At 55.3% G+C, this 10889-nt stretch overlaps 1 long non-coding RNA gene across 1 annotated transcript; it reads right to left on the bottom strand.

Annotated features, from left to right (window-relative positions):
- Nucleotides 1-1486: 1486 nt before the first annotated feature.
- LOC117802393 lies at nucleotides 1487-7477 on the bottom strand. Its single transcript, XR_004625754.1, has 2 exons — nucleotides 6274-7477; nucleotides 1487-3999 (listed from the first exon to the last, which is right to left on the bottom strand). It is a non-coding gene; the product is annotated as an uncharacterized LOC117802393 (long non-coding RNA).
- Nucleotides 7478-10889: the final 3412 nt, after the last annotated feature.

Raw genomic sequence — 10889 nt, 5'->3', positions numbered from 1 at the left:
CCCCCCCCCCCCCCCCCCCCCCCCCGCCCGGGGAGGGGGGGGAAGCCTCTCCGCCTGCTGCTCTGGGACCTCAGGGCAGTTCTCTTGGCCCCTCCAGGCTTTTCCATATCTGTAAAGGACTGGATTGGACTGAACTGGACTGCATTGTCCCGCCACTTCTCTAGGGCCAGAGTTCCGGGATCCCACTGTGTCTGCCCTTGAGGAGTGCAGCTCTCTGAGGCATGCCGCTCCAGGCTTGCTCTCACCTTGCCCACTGGACCCACTACGACCTTCCTCAAATTTCCTTCTTTTTTTTTTTTTAAGATTTTATTTATTTACTCGACAGGGAGAGAGACAATCAGCAAGAGAGGGAACACAAGCAGGGGGAGTGGGAGAAGAAGAAGCAGGCTCCCAGCGGAGAAGCCCGATGTGGGGCTCGATCCCAGGACTCTGGGATCATGCCCTGAGCCGAAGGCAGACGCTCAACCACTGAGCCACCCAGGCGTCCCCTCAAATTTCCTTCTGTGGGGGGGGGCGGTTTCCTTTGGGGTCAGAGCCAGCCCTCTACCCACCACAGTGATCGAACTCAGCAGTCTCTCAGCCTGGAGCAGCACCCTTTTCTGCTCTCCCAGTTTGGGGGTGTGACTGCTGCATCATCTCCCCCCAGAAGACTGCCCTGATGCCCGAGTAGACTCGGGCCTCCTTCTGTGAGCCAGGCACCCACACTCCGGTGCTATGTGTGCAGACCCCTGAGCACGTAAACACACCACAGCTTGAGTCTCTCCCCGTCTCCCCACTAGACTCCTTGAATCAAGAATTTGTTGCTTTTTTTCCCCTGCCGCCTTACCTAGCCAGAGAAGACCCTCGATGATGGAATGAGGGAGGGAAGGAAAAGTGAATGGAGAAATGGACAGAGGGAGGGAGGGAAGGAAGGAGGGTGGGAAGGAAACCAGGTACTTTGGGAAACAAGCCCTTGCCCACTCCCCACCCCCCACGGTGCTATCCCAAACCTTGACTTTTTGCGGCAGGGTGACTCCTATAACTCCACATATCTCCACTGCTCCCCCCGCCAAAATCTTGGTATGAAAAAAAAGAGAAATCGCCCAGATTAGGGCTGGGTAATGAGCCATGCGAGGTGAGCAAGCACCACATTCCTCACTAATCTTGACTGGTCCAGAGCTAGCAAGCTCCACTTGCTCCCTCTTCCTCCCAGCCCAGGGAACATTTCCCGCCGGTCTGCCAGGGGGCTGGCTCCCCGCAGTCTTCTGTGCTAGGACCCAAGAGCTCTATGGATCTGGGGCTTTAGTGAAGGAGGAGGGACAGATGGCAAGTCCCATGGCACTTGCACACCTGAAAGTGAGTGCCTCCTTTCTAGCCTCAGCGCCAGCAAAGGCCAAGAGGCTATCACACCTCCTACCAGGAGGTTTGCCCCTCCTCCAGCCGTAATCCTAGCCCCTTCCCTGCTTGGTTCTTCCCCATCGCACAAACTGATATCCCATACATTTTATTTGTTTTTTATTTGTTTATTGTCCCCCTCTCCCAAAAGAATGTAAATCCCACAAGTGCAGATTTTCATCTCTTCTGTTCACTCTGGATCCCCAGGACCAAGAAAACTGTTTGGCACTTCCCCATGTTTGATCAATACTTGCTGAATGAATGGAAAACTATATCTCCCACCCTCAACCCAAACACACGCACACGCCCATGCATACGCACATAGATACCTCTATCCAGACCAAATTTCTGGCTGTTATCTATGTCCCACTGAAATGATAATAACTGAGATGTTAGCCAATAATGATCTTAAGGCATGACTACTTTATAAAGGTATTTGCATTTTATAAGGGAGGCCTTTAGAAATGATAAAACCTTTCATGAGCAAATGAAGTGAAGCTATAATGGTGTATTATATGGGGGAGATATTTGGGGGCCCCCTCCTGCCCTGCTCAGAGTGCCTCAAAGCAGATGAGCACAAAGCAGGGAGTCAGGCCCCCAAATTTCACAACCAACAGCGGGGCCACATCTAAAGTCCAGTTCAGCTCTCCCTGATTCCCAAGAAAGGTGTATCAGCTGTCCAGCTCGCTCCTCTTCCCCAGCTTAGTCCCCCAGGAAGGTCTCATTTTGTCTTTGTCTAGGTAGCCAGGGCCAGGAGTGAGTTCAGGAGATTATGGCTCTCCAGAGCAGTGGTTCCCAACCAGGGCCAGGAATGGCCCAGTCGGAAGCTCCTGGAGATTCCCTGGCATTTTAGTTCATATTACTAGGTCCAAAACCTCAGGAGCCCAGAAGAGCTGGCATGCTGGCCCTCTGGGCTTTGGACCCCACCGTGAAGGCTGGAATGTTTATGGATGAAGCAGGAGACTGCACAGAGCCAAGGGGATTAGTGAGCCAAGCGATGGGCCCTCCTTACCAAGCATCCTATGTGTGCAAAGCACATGCTTTGGCCCCAGGCAGAGGAACGTCCCGCACCCCAGGTCACCGTCTCCTACCCCCGGCACCTCCAACAGCTCTGATCAGGCCTAGCTTGGGTTGCTTCAGGGGAGCCAATGCAGAGCCTAGCCTTGGGAGGACCCCTAAAAACAGAGAGTCCTTCAGATCGGCCCTTCACTTAGGAAGATCACCCTTGTAGGTGATGTCTGAACTTGCCCATCAGGGGACCCCAGCCTACTGAGCCAATTCTATCACTCTTCCTGGGGATGGTGTGAGCTGGTGGGCAGGGTGTCTCAGGTCAGACCTCCCGGAGAAGGTGTGATGGTGTGACAGGGCTGTCCCTCCTGCAGCACCACCTTCTGGGGGCAGGAGGAGGCCCTGAAGACCCAAGACATCAGTGGCCTAAAGGGGCCCACACTGGCCAGCAGCGACAAGCCTGGACATTCTGAAGGTGACGGCATCCAGACGCGGTGATTGAAGAACAGCCTCGCATCCCACCTGCTCAGCTTTACCAGGGGCACACCTTGAAGAGCCAGTGTGCGCTCTCAGATGAGGAACACACCTACCGCCTCAGCTCCTGAACAGAGCACAGCCTGGGCAGGGGTGGGGAGGGCAGTAGAGAAGCCTTCTGGGTTATCCTAGACTGGGGGTTGGGTGGGAAAGGCCACTAGGCCTCCAGCCAGAACTGCTCTCTTCTCTGGGAGCAGGACAGTGTATAACAGGCTCTGGGGAGCCCAGCCACTCGCTGCCAGGTCTCCAAAGTGCAGGCCCTCCATTCAGATGGTCTCCATTGATCTCCTGGAGATTTTGCCAGCTGGTCAGTTCTCCATCCCATTCCTGCTTGTGGCTCCAATCCCCTCCTCTTCAGACCATCCATCATCTCTCCCCCTGTCTGGATCGGCAGGAAGAGGCAGCCTCTTAAAGGAGCCAGGCCCAAGCCTCGGTGCCCCGTCAGCCTTCCCACAGGAGCCAAAGACTCCCTCTGCCCCGGTGCTTTACAGGGGGTCTGGCTGTTGGTGCTGCGCCTGGCAAGCTTCAGAAGGAGCCAGCTGGCCACGCTAAGGACAGGTGGACCTAAGAGTTCGTAGCTCCCACCTGCACCCAAGGGGCTGTCCTGTGTCCCGTTCACACTGCTCTCGGTCCTGTGCCTCTCAGAAGCTCAGCTGGCCCCCGAGATATGAGCTGATAAGAGTTCAGGCACTTATTTGCCATGGGGCACTCTGGAAGATGATAATAACTCATGATGGAATAGAGGCACACGATTTCCACCCGCCCTCCCCCCATCTTATTTAAGCCACGTGGCCACCCCATGAGGTTGACAGGTGTGCCTAAGCCTACCTCACAGATGAGAAAACCAAGGCTCAGAGAGGTGAAGCGCTTCCCGAGGTAGCACAAGAGAGTGCTAGAACTAATGCTCTTCCCCTTCCGCCGCACCGCCTCTCAGAAGTTCTCACGTCACCAAGGGTGCCTGGTGCCATCCACCATGCAGGGTGCATGCTGGGAAGAGCTTGCCTGAGTCCCACATGGCCACTTAGGAGCCTTGTAACCTTGAGCAAGTCATCAAGTCTCAAGTCTGAGCTTCAGTTTCCTCATCTGTAAAACACAGTAACACTGGCTGTTTTGAAAGGAACAGAGGAGAACATGGAATGCTCTGGGCTCTATGAAGACCTGTGTCCAGGAGAGGGGCCATTGTCACCACAGCTCCAGCTGGTACCCACACCCAAGTGCTCGGGATAATGTGATACAGTGTGACGAGGCAGCCCTGAAGGCTGACTGTGACTTCCACAATCCAAAGCTGCAGTCTCCCCCCATGATTCCTTTGTGAAAAGAACAAAGAGGACCTGGTGTATGGCTGAGAGGAGAAGCACGGAAGAAAGCTACACCGAGCAGAGAAGGGTTCGGGTCAGGGGTGATTAAAACTTGGAGACAGACATTCCTGGGAGCCGGAAGAGGGTGAGCCCAGCTGGGACCATAGGAGGGAGGAAAGGCGGCTGCACTGAGGGAGAGCTCTGAGGCCACCCTCCAAGGAAGGTGACACAGGATTTTACAGCCCTTTGCAGGCACCTGCTAACAAAGGACCCCAGTCCACGAAAAATGCCCCTCAGATGTTTATGGCTAGCTCAGGCACCGGCCATCTTGTCTTCTAGCACTGATGCCACCTCCACTGAGACCACCATGCCTATGTCTTCTGCTCCTGCTCTTCTGTGTCCACTGGGCATCAGAAACTGCTAAGGTACTAGGCCCTTGGATCTGCTGACATGCTTGGCATCCTGTGACAAACCAAGGAAACTCTCATTTTCCCTTTTCTGTCTCAACCTCAACTGTAGGAAATGCCCAGGTGTGCAGCCAGTACTCCAAGTGAAAGAGGGGTGCTGAGAGACAAGACCGGGAGATAGATACCCAAGCACAGCTCCACTGTGGTCTATGCAAATGGCACTTGTGGAGTGCACAGCCTGTGGCACTGTATGGTGGCCACGCAGATGCTATCAGGCCTCAAAGCACCCCATCTGTCTGACAACTTGTGCTCTATTCCTTGAGCAAGCTTGTCATGTTCACGAGCCCTCTAGCATTGTTCATTGCCCAGCCTGTACAGCCACACACAGAGATGCTGCAATGCCGTCTCCTTCCTTTACGGTGAGGTCTCTTCCAGGAAGCTCCTCTGTCTCCCTTGCTTGAGGACCCACCCTACCAGTTCTCCAGACACGTCTGAACCCCAGCTGTGGGCCCACTATATGTTTAAATTAAGATTTTGAACTCCTATTTCCCATACTCCCTCTTGTTGAAGTCATTCCCGCTGCCTTGCTGTCCTTGGCAATTGCCCTAAAACAAAAGACTATAGAGTTAATGAGAACCTTAAAGGTCTTCTAATCCAGCCCTATCACTTTGCAGATAGAAAAAACCAGGGCTCAGAGAGGGGGAGTGACTTGCCTAGCATCCCATGGCCAGTTAGTGGCAGAGCAGGGATCAAGGCTCCTAGTTCAGTGTTCTGTCTGGTATCCCATATTGTCCCCATCATGAACATACAAGGTTAAGAGCACAGAGTTGCTGAACAGAGATGCCCCAAGCCCAGAGCCCTCTGTACTGCTGCCCTCCTCGTTGCCTTCACCATCAAAGGAATCAAAGGCTTTTTTTTTTTTTTTAAGGAGACAGTTCTATTGTATCTACTGGGAGGCAGGACACTGTGCTAAGCCAGCCAAGCCAGAAAGCAGGAGCAGGAAAGCACAGGTTGGCTATCAGGATCTGACAAAGCCTGAAGGTCCAAATGCCTGCAGGGAGGTAGGTGGCCCAGTCCCTGCCTAAGGTTCAGGCTGGGCTTGGCTGCTCAGATCTGCCCAGCTGGCACTGCAGGTCCCAGACACTGGACGCCTGGCTCTGAATGCCAGTTCCTACTGCCTACTCCTCTCCAGCCTCCCAGGTCCACGAAGGCCTGCTGAGCGCTCTGTGCCCCTACTCGATGCCCAGCCAGGCCCGGATGAGCCCACCTTGGCGGGTCATGCTCCCCTGACCCCCTCCATCCTTCCCCCAGCACCACCTCGCACCCCTAGACCCAGCCAGCTTCCCACTCCATCTCAGCCAGCAGTCCTTGAGAACCAGGATTCTTCTCACTGGTTCTCAGGCATAACTCCAGTTCTAAACAAACCAGCCTCCCAAGCACCTGGCAGCACTTGAACCTGGCTTTGGTGACCACTCTGCTGTTCACAGACTATAACTTCTTAAGGCTTCTCCTTCCTTTGTGACTAGGCAGCATGGTCTTATCCCAACTGCTCTCCCCCAAGCTCCCCTAGGGATTCCCCCTCCCCATCTTGCTGGAACCTCTGGTCCCTTGCCCAGTCACCACCTCAGTTTGTTCCTTCTTGTGTTCCATACCTTCCCATCCAGCCAGGTCCAACCATCTGCCTCTCCACTCTCCCTCTCCTCCTACCAGTCCTTCAGCTGCCCTTGCCCCATACAGGCTCATGGAGTGAGTTGTTCCTGTCTGCAGGGGGAAGCAGGAACCTGGGAGCCCAGACCCAGCTGGCCACTACCCTGCTGAGGAATGCTGCCGCTGGGAATTAGGGCCAAGGATAACACAGGCAAGGAACTCAGAGTGGGGGCCGGAAGGGGGTAGTTATTGGAGGAAAATAGAAAGAGAATAGGACTGCATAGCATTCCTTCCTATATGGATCAGTGAGGTAACCAGCAGAAAATGAACAGCCTCAATCTAAGCTGCCCCTAATTAACCTGGGCCTCGGGCTCGTACCCCTGGGCATTTGCTCAGGGACTTGCAGGGGTGACATTGGGGGAGTGAAGACAGCTTTGCTCAGAGATAGTAGAGTAGGGCAATCAGGAATCCCCGCCCCTTTGTCCCTCCTCTATGCACCTAAAAGACTGAAAATGATCTCCCTGTGGGTGTCACAAGACTCGGCATCAGCGATGTGTTCTTTTGCATTAAGCACAACTGTAAAAATCTCTAATAAAATGTAAACACATCTGAGAGGGATTAAAAATTAAGTTGGCCTCAGTTTCCTTAAGTGGAAGGTAAGGACTCAGGCGAGAGGGTTACTAAGACCCCTTCTGGCTGATGTTCCGCTGCTTGAAAGGTCACAGGAGAGGGGTTTCTCAGCTCCCAGGGCCCCCAGAGGGCACAGCTGTGGAGGAGCGGGGCTGAGACGCCCTCACGGGCACCAGAAGACAGGTGGGCACCAGCCAGAGTCCTGCCGGCCTGCCATTCTAGGCAGAGCCGGGCCCCGAGGAAGCTGGCCCTGAGCCAAGGCGCTGTCTGTGCCCCCCGCCCCCGCGCCAGTGCGCCTGGCTGCGGGCTTCTGGGCTGCATCAGGGAGCAGCGCCCACCAAACCCTTCCTCTAGACCAGTCAGGGCCGTTCTCCCCCTGAGCCCCTCCTCCCTGCCTCCTGCCCAGTCGTTGGACCACGCCACTCCCACTTGCCCATCCTCACTTCGCATTTTAAAGAGGCCTGCTGTGGGGCGCCTGGGTAGCTCAGTCGTTAAACATCTGCCTTCAGCTCCTTCAGCTCAGGCCCTGATCCCAGCGTTCTGGGATCGAGCCCCACATCAGGCTCCCTGCTCCCCTGCTCAGTGGGAAGCCTGCTTCTCCCTCTCCCACTCCACCTGCTTGTGTTCCCTCTTGCTGTGTCTCTCTGTCAAATAAATAAGATCTTTAAAAAAATAATAAAATAAAAAATAAAGAGGCCTGCTGTATGGTGACTAACATAACATAATTTAAAAATTTTATAAATAAATAAATAAATAAATAAATAAATAAATAAATAAATAAAAATGAAGAGGCCTGATGGGAGAGGAAGGGCCTCCGGAAAAGCCGGTGTTGGGAATCCTGGAGTCGGTTGGGGAATGTTTCTGGATGGGGAGTCCCTCGGTTCCCAAACCATGACACATCCAGGACCCCCTGAGTTCCCCTCAAGCCAAGTGGGCTTCATTTACTCTTTCCAACAGGAAATAATTATCTGTGCCTCCCCTGTAACCAGGCATTGCGGTCTGTGCTGTGAGGGCAACAATAAAGTAGGTAAACAGTGAATCCACCCTCAGGACATCTGCAGTCCAGTTCGAGAGAGCCAACTCCTTCACAGGTCTCTGCGTCCCTTCTGCCACTTTCCCTTCAGCCTCCCCCTCCCAGCACCCTCTGCTGCCTGCAGGGCAGTGGCTCCACAGCCGCTGTTTTGACCCTGCCAGTTGGCAGGCAGGCCAGTGGGACCACCAGGTGCCCCTACCCCGCAAGGAGCCTGCGCCTGCCCTGAGGTCCCAGCTGCCAGGCCATGAGTGGGTGCAGAGGCTCAGATGACAGGGGGGAGACCTCCCCTGTGGCTTCTGCTCTCTGGCTGTGCCTCAAGCCAGAGGCCTTCTAGTCTATAAAGCAGCCTACTTCTAAGCTCTCCCAGTTCTGGGCTTAAAAGCACCAGCCCGTGCTGCTCTGCCCAAGTGGGCAGAGTCCCCTCGGGAGAAGCCACCTAGCTGGCGCTGGAAGGCCTTTGATGTGGCTCCCCTGCCCTCTCCTCGACTATATTCTTCCTTCCTGTCAAAGCCCTACTTCTCCTTCCCAACCAGCTCCTTCCACTTCCAGAATGCCCAAGTTCAGCCCCCAAAGGTAGGGGGCTCTGCTTCTCTGTGCTTCTATTCCCTTGCTTTTGAGATGAGGACAGCTCACCCTGCGTGCCTCACCGCACGGTGGGAAGTACAGTGAGACGGTGGGTAAGGCGGGAACTCTGTATGTGCCCGGCACTGCTCTAGGAGCCCTGTGGCTACTCCCGCACTCAGTCTTCACCACGAACCTCTGAGAAGCACAGTGTTGGTATTTCCATCTTACAGATGTGCACTCAGATGCTCACAGCAGATGCACAAAGATGCAGAGTGAACAGCAGCAGGCAGAACTTGAATGCAGGTCGTCAGGCCCCCAAACTGCCCCCAAAGCCGCTTATACATCAGGAAACGCTGTGCACATTCAAGAGCATGACTGTCACCCCAACTGCATCGTCTCTTCAGGCACGACTTCATGCCACTCTCCCTAGCCCCGTCTGAAAGCGGAAGGCTGACCCCATCCTGCCCCGGGATGCAGGTCCTGGAATTACTTAACCCCAGCCTGGGACTCTGGCTCCCCACCAGATCCCTCCGAACCTGGTACTCCCCCACCCACAACCCGTCCTGAACTCACCAGCTACCTCTGTCCAGCCCAGGGATCCAGGAGCTGGCATCAAGAAGAGGGCTGCAGACATGAGAGAGAGGCCGGCAGGAGAGGGGCAAGCCTGGCCAAGGCGGGGGGATGGATGGGCCCTGCTCCTTGCTGGCTGGCATTGGACCGGCCTGGGAGCCGAGGGTCGGAGCAGGGCAGTGAGGTGCAGCTGCTTGCCAGGGGAAGCCAGCCCGGTGCCTGATCAGATCAGATGTCCCTGCCCACAACCCCCCACCCATTCCACTACCTCCCTCTGTCTCTCGCTGACCCCCCCCCCCGCTTCCCAGGCCTGCCCTCCCTGAAGTCTCCAGCGGCCCCAGCTGATTTTATAAATAGCCCTTGCAGGAGGTGGGCACCTAGGCTAATTGAATCAGTGCCCAGGAGGCAGGAGGCGGGAGGCTGGTTAGCATCACCGCTGAAGGTGGTGGCAGCAACAGCTTGAGTGCAGCCAGTAGGGAGGAGTCTAAGTGAGCAGAGAGGCCCAGGCAATCTGGACCTCCGTATATTCTGAGGTGTCAAGGTGGGAACTGACCAGGGGGCCCTGGATGCCCCCACCACTAGCCCAGAGCAGACTTACAGGGTAGACCACAGGACAAAATACACACACACACACACACACACACACACACACCACTCATGCTCTCGAAAAAAGAAAATACAAAACAGGGCAAGAGAGAGAACAGAAACAGGAAGAACGACATGGTGTGCTTGCGTGTGCACCTGCGCACTGACGTGACTCTGTGCACACACCTCCATGCTAGGCACCATTCATGATGCCATTCTCCCCTGCCCCAGTGTCACCTCTGCATAATGATTAGCCAATAAAAGCAGTTTCTAAGTGTCCCGGTCACAGCAGAGCAGCTGCCAGGTAGCAGACCCTGGAGCCTCGAGGACCCTTCCTGTAGAACGGTCACTTGGTCTTACGTTGCCCTGTCCCCTCGAGACCAGTCTGTTTCCTTACCTATGAATTTGCCTCTGACAGCCAGGCTGGCACAGAAACTCTTCAAGGAAGGCTTTACCTCTGTGTTTCTGTTTGAGATGGATCCCTAAGGCCCACCTGGTCACTAATCCATTCGGCCAACATCTCCTGCATAGCCACTCTGTGTGTGGGCCCCACGAAGGCAGGGGATGGGTCTGTGTCACTCCCCTCCTCGCTCCCCCGCTCTGGGTGGGGCAGGACGTGGCATGGGCTAAGGGATGAGGCACGACGTCCTAGGCGACAGTGTGGTTGGGCTGGCTGCACTGGCCCTGACACCGCCCTCTGTAGGGTGACCCACCCACCTGGTCGTGTCTTCTAAGACGACGGCACAGTCATTGTCCTTAACAGCTGCCTCAAGGACTTTCATTACCCCTCCCAACTTCCCCAAATGCTCCACTTCCCCTGCCCTCCCGCGCTCACACCACCTTTCCCTAGGGGCCCATCTACCACTTCCCTTTAGAGCAAAGAACAGAAGAACTCAGATGTCCCTGGATCTCCAGGGAGAGGAAAGCGAGGAGGAGGGGGCAATTTCAGCTGAGGGTCCCACACCGCTCGGAGGCACGGTCTGCAGGGCTCCAAGTGGGATTTCAGTACCTGAAGGGGCAAGCTCTGACATACCAGTTCCTCAGGTTATCCTCCATTCTTTTAGCGAACACGTAAGTTCCCTCCTTCAGGACCAAGCCCCCACACCTGGCGGCGGCTAAGCCCCCAGTGGCCTTTTCCACAGGCTAACACTGCCCCCTGCCGGGATGAGCTGGGACGTCCACCTCAAGTGCCACCTGAGGAAATGAGGAATGTAGCGTCCTTGCTTAGGAGTCCCCCAG

Source organism: Ailuropoda melanoleuca, chromosome 5, assembly GCF_002007445.2.
Source record: "Ailuropoda melanoleuca isolate Jingjing chromosome 5, ASM200744v2, whole genome shotgun sequence".
Classification (NCBI taxonomy): domain Eukaryota; kingdom Metazoa; phylum Chordata; class Mammalia; order Carnivora; family Ursidae; genus Ailuropoda; species Ailuropoda melanoleuca.
Note: the sequence above shows the minus strand (reverse complement) of the source record. Positions and strands in the feature narration are given on the sequence as shown.